General features: G+C 35.2%; 1 protein-coding gene across 1 annotated transcript in view; it reads left to right on the top strand.

The window, feature by feature from the left end:
* GPC6 (glypican 6) overlaps positions 1-12264 on the top strand; it is a 732688-nt gene that overhangs the window by 430519 nt on the left and 289905 nt on the right. The window lies entirely within an intron of this gene.

Here is a 12264-nt window from a genome sequence, read left to right as displayed (position 1 = left end):
ATTCTTCTGCATATTTTGCATATTTATAAAACCATTACTTTACTGGATCAGTAAAAATCTGGGTGCAGGTCCCTGTAGATGCAAATGAGCTCAGATACTTTGATTTTAGAAGACTTAATTAGATTGGCCTCTGCTGAGATTCTACCCTGCTGCACTTAGCTGTGGATTACATTAAACCACAAAAAGGCAGGAAACATGATGTGGCAACTATTTTATATCTTCTCTTGAATAGAGTCTGCACAATGGTATCAATTTCAAATCCACAAAATTGTGAAAGGAAAAGAGCTGGGATAAAGCAGCACTGGACCCGTGAAACAAGACTGAAATTATTTCTAACAGACTGTACTGGGACAGAATCAGTTAAAGTTGCCACAGTATCTGAAGTTCCATCTCTGTGTCTACCATACAGGTGACATAGGACTCTGCTGAAATGTTATTCCATGATTTACTTTTCAGCTTGCAAGGCAGCTGAAGAATCTCCCTCTGTTTTAATGAAAATGAAAAGGCAGCTGGGTAGCATCATCTCCTGGAAAGCATACTTCTTACGTATTTGCTTATGCCAGACTGAAACATGCTTCATGCTGTTGAAGCAACAAACTCCACTTCCCAATACATCTTCAGTACTACCAGCAGAGCTACATGAGCTATACTGATACTGCTAGCTAATAGCCAGCCCCAAATTGATCCCCAAAGAGCATGATACCAGCCAGCTGGTGTCTGTGCTGCTTACCAACTCTGTGCAGATGGCACCAGCCTTGGAGACACAAAGCTATGGAGAGAGTTCACTGCACTGTGAGACTGCTCAAGATTGTGCCCTGCCCCTCCTTTATTCAGGAGTTTATACATACTCATAGCACTTTGTGTATGTTCTCTGTCTATACTTCTGCACCTGGAGATAAGCACATTGGTTACTATTTAAATAATCTTAATTACCATGATTATAGACATTTGCTGATACATATATGTATGCATGCACACTTGTGCATTGAGATTATTCATATGGTTACCATAAGTCCAAGAGTGTTAACGCTAAATAGAAGGAAATATTGTGTTACTGATGTAACTCTTTCATATGTTAATAGATTTAAATTCTGTTTATATAAGAGGGCATCATCAACTTGAAAATCTCACTTGCTTCTGAAAGCACTTCTATTGTTTCAAGGCTTACATGAAGTTAATGTAACTGTAAGGTAACAGAGGTTGAAATATTCGATCTGCTGTTCTGTTTATTTAGTGCGTTTGACAGCTTTTCACGTGTAGCAGGTTTCCTCAGCTAGTCAGCATCACCTTTAGTCATAGACATCTTGTTGAAAACAAAGAGAAAAATCAGTCTTGGGAGAAAATTTTGCCTTTTTCTCTTTACTACCTGACCCTGATCAAGGAATATTTTTAAACATATCTTTAGGTGTAACCAGGAATAAAACTGAGGAAACTTTTATTATTGCTATGTTTTAAAAAATTCTGTGAAGTTCTACACAGCTTAGACCCATTGCCAAAGCAATTCATGGGCAGATGTTGTCCTTGAAACTATGCTTAACTCATCCCATGAAACTGATTCAATTTTAATTTGATAATCTCCCTTTAATGGTGTTTATCGTACAGTTAGTGCTAGTTAATAGGAATATTCACTTCTTTGCCAGGAGGTGGTTTCTTGTAAGGTATTTAATGGATATTTCAAATGTCATGCCAGATATTATGGATACGTGAGAAGTTACTATTACCTTCATATATGAATAGGTCCCTCAAATGTCTTTTAAATTTGAGGAAACATTACATTATCTTTCAAATATGTGAAGAAAACATTGCTATCATTACAGATTAAACAATTCAGCTTACATTTCATCCAGCTGTACAGCTGAAATGAGCCCTGTTCTACAATTATGTTAGCTTCTCATCCCTATTATGTAGCAGAAGGGGATATTTACATTTTTTTCCATCATAATGAACTAAAAGTAAGCCTCAGAAAATGCTTGCATTCGTTGGAGATGACCCTTGTTTTACACTAGAAAAAAAAAAAACAGTGGCTTTGGTCCTCCAATGGTGGATTGCCTTTTATAAGCAGAGCTGTCTTCATGCAGCTGTGTTTGAGTTCTGTTTTGAGCATAGTAATGATTAAAAAATGTGGAGGAAAGTAGACAAGTGATTCTGAGAAGGAAATGGACCAAAGTTTATTTTTTCTTGAAACAGTGTGAGATTTGGCTCTACTCTGTACCTTTAGAACAGAACCTTTATTATACTCTCAGGAATGGCTGCTTTACTGTTAACTTCCCACACTCAGTTTTTCAGCAGCATCTCTTGTCACTTTACATCTTCTTTCTTACTTTAAATTGCTCCCCTTTAAAGGAAGACTGCCAATGTTTTCTAGCTATATTTAAAATTGGCAAGTCAAGAAAATAGAAGAGTAATTTTATCTTATTTTTTTCTCCTAATTATATCTATCTTGTTAAATTTTGGGCTGAATTCAAGGCAAGTCTTACTCAGATGGTGGAATATTACTATATTGCTTGTAAATGGAGCAATTGCAGTTTGTCAACTAATTAGTTGCAAGCAATTTGTTCAGTGAGGTTGTGGGAGGAATGACCATGGAGTGAATGAGCTGGATGGAAAAGAACAGTGGCTGTAATGGGAACGAGGTATGAATTACTGTGCTGTGAACAGAATGGCTTCCATTAATCTGTACTGAAAAAAAGGAGTGAAGCAGCTTCTTTGCAAAAGCCAGGCCACTTCCTATATGATTTTTTCCTTTTTTTTTTTTTTTAAAGATGTAGTTCCGATCTTGGTGACTGTTTGCCCCTTTGGCTTTGGTTAACATTTCTATTTTTTTATCCATTGTTTAAATAATTGATGTCTCAAGAGTTCAGGATAGTTAGGAAGAGGCTCAAGTTACTTCTTGATGTGCAATTTGGTTTCAAAATAATAAAAAAGTGCATTGTTTAAATAGTTACATAGCGGTTAAATTACTGTCAGATAAAATAAGAACTTAGTGCTCCAGGATAAACTTGCGTCATAAAAGGAAAGCAAAAGAGGAAACACTGATTTTATTAATTTGCTGTTTTTGGTATATCTTAAAGTGCTGTTTGCTTCAGTGGGTCCAAAATATAATTTATCTGTTATGCTCACTTTATAGCATTAGACAGCCTAAAGCCATAACACCCTACAGCTGAAGTAAAATGTGCTGTCAAACAAATAGTGAAAGAGGGAATTAAAGGGAACACCTGTGTCTTGTTATTAGAAATCATATACATGCTGGACATGTAATAGCCTAAATAATACAAATTTAGCTAGAAGTAACAAAGCAGATGGAAACATCTGCACCTTGTATGTAGTGACAGTTATTGGATGGTAAAGTATCTGGCCATGTTTTCCCCCTCGGTAAACATTATTTGTGTAGTCCTTTTCATCATTTGCATCTTTAACCCTTTTAAAATTTTGATATCTGATGAAAATTGCTACGCTGTCATTGTTAGCTATTAGAAGATTAGCACAGGGAGACAGCCTGGTGCAGATATAAATACACATATATAGATATAGATGTAAGTCCTTTAAATATCCAGTATAGAATTAAAATGAACATACTGATTGGCATAGATGGAAAATAAAACATTAGAACTTCCTTGTGTGTATCATTTTCTCCTTAAAAACAGAGAAAAGAGTGCTGCAATGCTGGATTTTTCTGAGATAACAGGCAGCACTTCAAATGCAACCAGGTTAACACATCATCACAAGTCAAAACTTATGAACTTAGGCTGAAGAAATTTAGCTCTCCCAAATGTCAGATGTCTACAGTGAAGGTACAGAACATGCAAGCAAGCTGTCCTGTTCTAGTTAGTGTGGTAAATGGAATGGGGGAACCATTCTGTTGGTCAGGTGTCAGTATCTATTTTAGTGTGAGCTGAATAACTCTACAACCTCCATCAGTAGTACCGACAAACTCCTCTGACTTTAGACATTGAGCTTGTGAATAGAAATTTAGGCTGTAAGACATTTTAAACTGAATGTCTGTGGCCAAACCCAAATCTTGCTTTTGTAGTTCCTTTGTACGTAGACAATTCCTAACATGACAGTATCTGCAGTACATCAGTCACCCTAACTGTCTAAACTTCTAAAGGATTCTGTTAGATGCTGCCTGACCGTTGTGAGAAAAGACTGCTTTCTACTAGTGTCACACATATTTTTAAGTAATATATTCTCGGGCCAAGATTTCCTTGGGGAATGGAAAGAAACAGAACAGCAACAATAAAAACAAATCACATGCAATGTGCAAAGCAGGAGGGACCTTAAAATGAAATATATTATTTTATATAATATGAATTTGAGCAAAAAATCAGCAAAGGAGAATTCTTTAAACGTATTCTCTCTTTATCACATACTTAAACTGAGTGCAATTAGTCTCTTAGATTCAGATTTTATTTTCTATGCCTTAAAAAAGTAGCATTAAGAATGATTTTTTTTTTCAGCTGGAAGGTGTTGGCTGTACTTTGTCAGCAGATTGAGATGGTTGCAGACTGGACATAATGAACCAGAATATTTCTAAGATGCTATGATCACAGATGCTAATGCAAACCCTGTGGTAGATGAAGTTTAGAATACATGAGATGAGGAAAAACTACTTCTCTAGTATTCCTTAATGGCATGCATCATGCCTTTTGAGAAGTCACACTGTTCCAAGAACCCTGCTATTCTGCTTCATTTTGTGGTTTACATTCTGATGCTTCCAAATAAAGTGTTGCCTAATGCACCTATTGAAGTTCTGTGGAACTTTTTTTCTGATGGAAAATCTTCTTCCTCAGAACATCTAATGTGGTTCATGTATGACCTAATGCTCCTGAATTCATTTTTATCACTTTTTGACATAGGCATAATGGCTTTAGATGTTACAGCTGCTTGCATAAGTATAGAATTCTTTTTTAAATTCTCCTAGTATCAGATGATCCGCAGAGGCTGCATTTTGTTGAACTCAATAACTTTTAGTTGTGTTCTGGGGACAGCAAAGGACACTTACTGCTAAGAGGTTCTTCTGATACAAGAAGAGCAGTTGTTGCAAAAAAGAAAAACAAACAAACAAATGAAAAGCAGTAATTTCTTTTTAAGCTGCTTCTTCATTCCACTGAATTTATTAGGAAGAAAGTCTTACATCTTCTGCTCTTCATCCAGCTATTGAGCAAGTTATATAATAAAAAGGAAACATACTGCTAATGAAATTGCATTTCTTAATGTATTATTCACCAATCTCTAGGGTTTCAATGCTATTCTGTATTGCTAAACACTTCCTATATTCATTATTTAACATGCAACAAAAAATCAAATAAACCAAGCTATTTGAGTGGTAGATCAGAAGACAGAAAACATAAACTTCCCAAAGAAAAACACTTTTTAATTTAAATCTTCTCACACTCTACCAGAAAATTTTCAAAAACACTCCAAAGAGCAAATCTCAATTTTAAAACATGTGCCGTAGGCCAGCTTTCCCTAGAGATGGTAAAGAAGCCATCTCTCTACCGTCAGATCTTTCTCACTCTGTATTTCCAAGGCACTAAACAATTTCCTAGATCGTTTAGTTTCTGCTTATATATCACCCATACAAATCAATGACAGCTGTTGTCTCGTGACAAACATAATGCCCCCCAATGTACTTTTATTGATGGACTCTGCTTGTGAGCTTTTGTGCACCTTTCTTTAAATCCTTGGTGGCAGCCAACCTGGTAAAGCTGAGGAAGACAAGAACATTGTAGAAAAGGAAAAAGAATGAAAAGAATATATAGTAGTGCTTTGTTTAATCTAGCAAGGATTATTGCTCAAAAAGAGCAATTTAATGTTTTCTATATTTTGTACCATTTGCCATTTGGGGATGACAGAATCCTATTTTCATGTTCACATGCTGCCAGTAATGACTCCTTCCAGTTTTCATTTTTAAAGAAATTTGTTTTCACTCTGGGTATTCCAACGTTGGCTATAACCATGGCCTATACTAGTTTATAGTATTAATAACCAGTCATTGTATTAGGGTATAAAACCTATTTAAGGACTTCAGTCTTTTAAAATTTCATGACATATGGAATGATTGTTGTTTTGACAGACAGTGGTATGAAATTATTCCATTACACTGAAGGTTCAAACCTCCAAGATATTTCTTTATGAAGTCACTACAAAACCAAAATTCCTTCCACTAGAAAACTCTTTCCACGTGACATGGTATGACTAAGGATATCATGTTCCTTCATCTTCAGAACAATGTAAGACAGTGTCATTCCTGTATCCACTTTCTTTCTTCCTTTGCCTGTCCCATCCTGCTTCCTACAGTGAATTATAATTTAGTCCTTTGTGTACTTTTTCCTCATCTTGGTGCTTGTTCAAAAATTCTAGCGTTTGTTGATATGTCTTCAGAATATTTCCTTCACCTAAAAATAATGTTTTTTTAGCCTTCCTTAATGGAGAGGGGAAAAAGTACACAAATTGAAGCCTATCAAAAACCCAGAATTTCCAATAGATAAATATAAAGACACCAAACCATCAGAATATTAGCCAAATGTGAAACTAAAAAAGCACTTAAATAAAAATGACTCGTGATTGTTGAACTGGCAATGCACTGTAGCATGTGCTGTGGAGTCAGTCAGCCTCTTGCCAGCTTCTCCCAGTGTGATGGTAGCGGCATAACCTGCAAATGCTCCCATGGGATTCCTAATAGGTAAGTGTCAATGTATTTCACCTTGCAGGTGAGCCTCAGAGCAAATTATACTAATAAGGATTCCCAGAATGGTTATTTGGGAAGGACAACATTAGAGCATAATGATGGATATTGCAATGGATATGTTAATACTTAATTAACTAACCTACTTATAGTCATCTCTATAGCGCTCATTATCAGAGCAGCTGTGATCTGATTATATCAGCAATCTGAACTTTATCAAATTGTTAATTTACGGCATTAACAGTTTGGGAAGAGAATTATAAAATGGTTAGCATTGCTGTTATTGTAATGCCTGACATAGCCCAATTGTGACTGCTAATTAAGTACGTGATCAATCCTTATTATGGCTAATATCTGTTTATTTGTCAGCTGTGGAGCATTATAGTTTTAAATAACATGGCATTAAGAACTTAATACTTTGGATGAAATGTAATCTCTTGGGAGGCTGTTTTAGAACAGCGAGTAGTCTTACATTCTTTTGGACACAGGGCACAGTGCCTTGTGACACAGTTAAGTGCAGAACATAAAATGATTGGGCCCTGTTTGACAGCGCTGCTTGGAATAGGTGCCAGAAAATATGTGCTTAGCGGTGTGTGAAGGAGCTCACACAAGCCAGGTGGGATTCCCGAATTCCTGAAAACAGAAAAAATGTGTCCAATATCACTATAATGTAAAAAGTCTGGAAAAATGAGAATTTAGGAACACATTTCATTCTATCTTCTGCTAACTGCTAGGAAGAATTGATGTTTTGCTGTGTTGATGGATAGCTCAGGAACCGTCAAATTAGATGCTGTGATTTGCGCCAATCTGCACTGGGAATTGAGGGCAACACTCATAGATAAGGCTAAAATGTGGATACTGTTTATTTTCATAAAATCACTTTTGCAGCTATTCAAGAATATTTTTTCTCACTCTGTTGAACTGAACAGCCTCATTTATGGCTGCAGACTGAGTCAGCTTTCTGTTAACGGTGAAATGTATTCCTTTTGATAGGTTGTTAGACTGACAGTGGTAGAAGTTGAAGTCATTTGTTTACCCACAAAACACGTTCTGTGGAATCAGTGTCACAACATGTTTTCCAATACATATATCCAGTTGTTTTTTCTAACTTGGAAGGCATGATGCCTAAAGTGAGTAGAGGATTTTCAGCCTCATGTTTCTTAAGCTAGGTCATTAAACTTCAAAACTGCAACACTCTATACCTATATTTTTTGTGTGTAAAACAAATGAGTCCAATTCTTTGAACTGAGACTATCAACTCATTTTATGTATGCCCCTGAACAAGCATCACAAGCAGGGAAAGAACTGTGCAAAAGGATAAGTTATAACAACCTTTATTGTTCTCCTTCAGCAGATACAATAATTTTCCTGTTGTCCTGTTTTTAACCTTTTATAAAAGAGGAATTTTAAAAGGGCAATGTAATTTTTAACATATTCCCCATCTACATTCAGGTTTAGCTCATTTTCATTTCATTTTTAATATCTTGACTTTTAATCCTGAAACAGACTGTCTTTCCTGCTTCCACTCCACAAAAGGTATTAATTCAAAATCACATTAATGTAAAAACTCCAAGCCATTCAGTGAAAGTAAAGATATGAAATGTCAGTAATTGCATTGTTTCTTCCCAGCACAGTGGTCCTCCATTGGAAAGCATAGAAAATCCCACTGGGTCGCTTATAAAATCACACTAAGGCTACTGAATCCCCAAAGCTTTGAGAAATGTGATAAAAAACTTATGTTTTATCTGTTAATGATAAAACCGTCCATGCCCATGTCATTCAGGTTTTTATCTCATGCTCCAAAATATTTCTTTTCTTGGAATCTAGCAGTTAAGTTTCTGGTCGAGATTTGTACATTTCAGTGTCCACCTGGAAAGAAGCCTTAATATATGTCACACTAGCAGAACTTGTTTTTTGGTTGACTGTGAAAAAATGCTGCTGTTTGTTATTCTTCTATCTGATTTCTTGTTTGGAACACTTTCGGCTTTTTTCAACACTGTTATTTTAAGTGAGTATTCTGTGGAAGAATTTCAGTTTAGATGAACCAAACATTACTGTGGTACTTGCAGTGACACTAGCAACCTTTTTTGACTGAGCGGCATGTATTGTAAAGAAAGTTGAGATGGCCATGATCCGATGAAATATTAGTAAGCATTTAATATTAAAATCCAACACTGTCTTACTTGTTTCAGTAAGATAATGCAAAAAAAAAAAAAAAAAAATACACTCATAAAGCTGAAATCAGACTCCTCTTAATGTTTGTTCATTTGTTTGTTTGTTTTTTACTTAAAAATACAAAAAGTCATCTTTTAGCACCACAAGGGACAGAGTTTTTCATTCTTCAGCTGTGTTCAACTCCAGCCTCAATCTAGGCACTTTGTGCCTACTCTTATTTCTAACAGTGAGATTAAATGAGCTCTTAAGTTGACAGGTTTAATACACTGTTAAATAATTTACTGCTTTGAGACAAAATGGAAAATGACCAAGAAACACCTGAGCATAATATAGGAAAGAACATTTTTTGGGTGCCCATACATATTCACCAAAAGATGGATCTATTAATAAGGGACACTATAGCAGAAGTGAATGTCCTCAGTATATTTGAGCAATGATGTGAGGGTCTTGCATGGAAGCTCAACGCCCTTCACATTGATCAGCTTCAAACTGACATTGCTTTGCAGATATAATAGGAAGAATGTTCACCTCAAAAAATAAAAATAAAAAAATGCCACAGCAATTGATTGCCTTATTTTGTAGCCTCTTCTCCAGAAGAGAAAGGAGATGAATCATCATGGAGTAAAACTGACAGCTGAGGGGGTGCATTCTCTTAAAAGATGCCAAGAACAAGGAACACTGTGCACTCTTGCATGGCAACAAGCTTTGTGGGTTTGTTTTACTTCTAGCTCTTACATTTGTGTTGTTAGTTTGCCATCTATCCCAGGTGCCACTACAGAAATGAGCAGTTTGTGAGTGAAGAAAAAAGAAAAGTTATTATCAGGGAGATGGCACAGAAATACAAAAATAAGGAATTAAATAAATGGCAAGATGTACTCTTTGTTTATATGCCAAAATCTAGCTAAAGAAACCATCCACAGCTTGAAAAGGGTCCTGCCAGAATTTCTCTGCAATCAAATCAGAATTCAGACTTTGTCTTGGAGACTGTGATTTTATTGCCACTCATGTGCATCCCAAGTAAACCACCACTGTCTAAACATTTCATACACAGGGCAATTTGTCAGATTCTAAAGATGAAACCATAATCCCATAGCATATTTTTATACCAAGTAATGTTTTCTTCTCCTTTTTCAGTACCATGTGTTCTGCATACAAATGAGCTCCGACATTAAATGCTTTGGCAAAATACTTTTTTCCTTATTTCTAAATAACTTCAGAACAATTGGAAAAGGTAGGAGCGAGTGAGGGAAAGATCTTCTGTTTTCAATAAGTAGCATATGAAAAATGCAATAATCTCATGGGTCTCCACAGGCAAACTGATTTCCTTTCAAGATCATTGAATATAAAATCTGAGCAATGCTTGCACTGGGATATTATGCAAGGTAAAAGAGAGGACCCCAAGTGGTAAATAGGAGTGGATATCCTCTCAAAACTCTGTGGGAGGTGTTTTCCCATACCTAGTAGGAATGTATGCAATTTAAACATAGTAGAACTGCTTCAAACAATCATTCTTTTGATTGATCCTCAGGCTTTCATTTCAGTTGCAGTGCAACCTAAAAAATAACATAGCATTTGTGTGAACAGAATATAATTAAAGTGCATTTCAGAGCCCATTCCTTTGTTTTGGTAGGACTTTATATTTCTGAAATCAAGAAAGTTTTAGAAGTAAAAGGAGATTTTCATGAACGTATCTGGTTCCACAATGACTTTTTCCAAAATCCTTTCAAAGGATGTCATTACTGACTCATCAATGTTAAAATTAAATGTTTTAATTTACAGAAATGCTACAAGATATGTCTTTGTATTTTATCACAGTTCCAGCAGCTTACTCTCTTCCATTACGGTGCATGGCACTTGTAAGACTTGCATGCACCTTCTTCCTTTACATAGTATAAAGTATGTAATTTTTTCCAAACCAATGATATTAATTGAAAAATGCTTTTCCTTTCATTTGTGGGAATACTTAGTGCAAGACTACAATTATACTTCAGAAATGTATTTTTCTGAGATCTAATAAAATTATTTACTGAACGAATTCAGCTTTTCCTAAGAAAAAGTGTTTTCCTATATTCTTGTACCAGAAAATGTGACAAGTTCTAAATGCTAAGAGCATATGCATCTATACTTAATGTTCTAGTGTTATTTTGTAGATTAAAAAATGGAGCATCCCAATATGGTTAGATGTTTTGTATGAAACAGCTGGCAGCCGTCTTAAAACTTTTCCATTCCCTTAAAAAGCTATGGTTAGTTTTGAGGGACATACCATCTGCTCATTACTTTTTACATGTAATTAGAACTAAAATAAAATCACAGTGCTTAGAAAAAAACACATGGTGCAAAGCTGAAAAATAAAAAGTTCACTTTGTTCCCTTAAGAGAGGGTTAAAAAGTGTTGTTCAGTTGAGATAAAATGTTCGGTCTCTGTGTTAACCTGTATATTTTCGCCACACACACACAAAAAAAAAAAAAAAAAAAAAAAAAAAAAAAAAAAAGGAACACTCCTCTAAGTGCTGTTTAGCAAATTTTAAATAAAACTCTTCACAATGAGAATTATTGTAGAATATGGAGATCACTAGAGCAAGGAAATATAGAATTCCAAATTTCTTTCAGGAAGTGAAAAAAATGGTTATGAAACTCTTTAAATATTTTTTCTTTTTTGAGTATTTAAAAAAATAATGTGAAGAAAATATGTAATTATTTACAAAATTTCACAAAATGACTGATGGCAGTTATGGTTTTGGTGATGGAAAAAAAGGGGCATCTTGTATTTGTTCATTTAAAACCAATGAAAGCTGTTGCTAGTCTGCAGCAGTGAAGAAATCAAAAGCAATTCTCACAGAGTGGTTTGCCAATCCAAATAATACCTACAGGAAATTGTATCTGGAGCTATTTTCATACTTATTTAATTTATGCGTATTTACGACTGCTATGTGGGCTAAGAAATATTTTTATAAAAGAAAACCCCAATTCAGTGAGGACAGAAGTAGACATGGGTTTGTTTTAAGGGTGTTCCAAGTAATTAATTTACATGCTTACTTGTCCATTTCAGTGACATGCAAGACTGCACTGGCATAATTTTATGTCATGTTTTAGCTTTCTCCAAGCTTTGCAGTAGAATATCTCACTGTTTCTTTGGGAAAAGAATGTGGGAACCAGTGAGCAGTGTACAGAAGTGATGCACATCTGAACTGAATACCTACAATTCCGAAATGCAAAGATGTGAGAAGGGAATTTGAAACAAAAAATAAAAACTAGGAAAAAAAAAAAGTGAGAAGAAATTTTAGAAAAGATAGAAGAGTGAAAGTTAAGAAAGCAAAAGGGAAGGTAAGATTATACTGAAAGTTATTTCAAGTCTTCATTTCTGCAGTGGTAATTTCTAGTCTTTATGTGGCTTCGATCCTT

Source organism: Meleagris gallopavo, chromosome 1, assembly GCF_905368555.1.
Source record: "Meleagris gallopavo chromosome 1, MGAL_WU_HG_1.1, whole genome shotgun sequence".
Taxonomy (NCBI): Eukaryota; Metazoa; Chordata; class Aves; order Galliformes; family Phasianidae; genus Meleagris; species Meleagris gallopavo.
The sequence above is the reverse complement of the archived record's forward strand: the minus strand, read 5'-3'. Positions and strand labels throughout refer to the sequence as shown.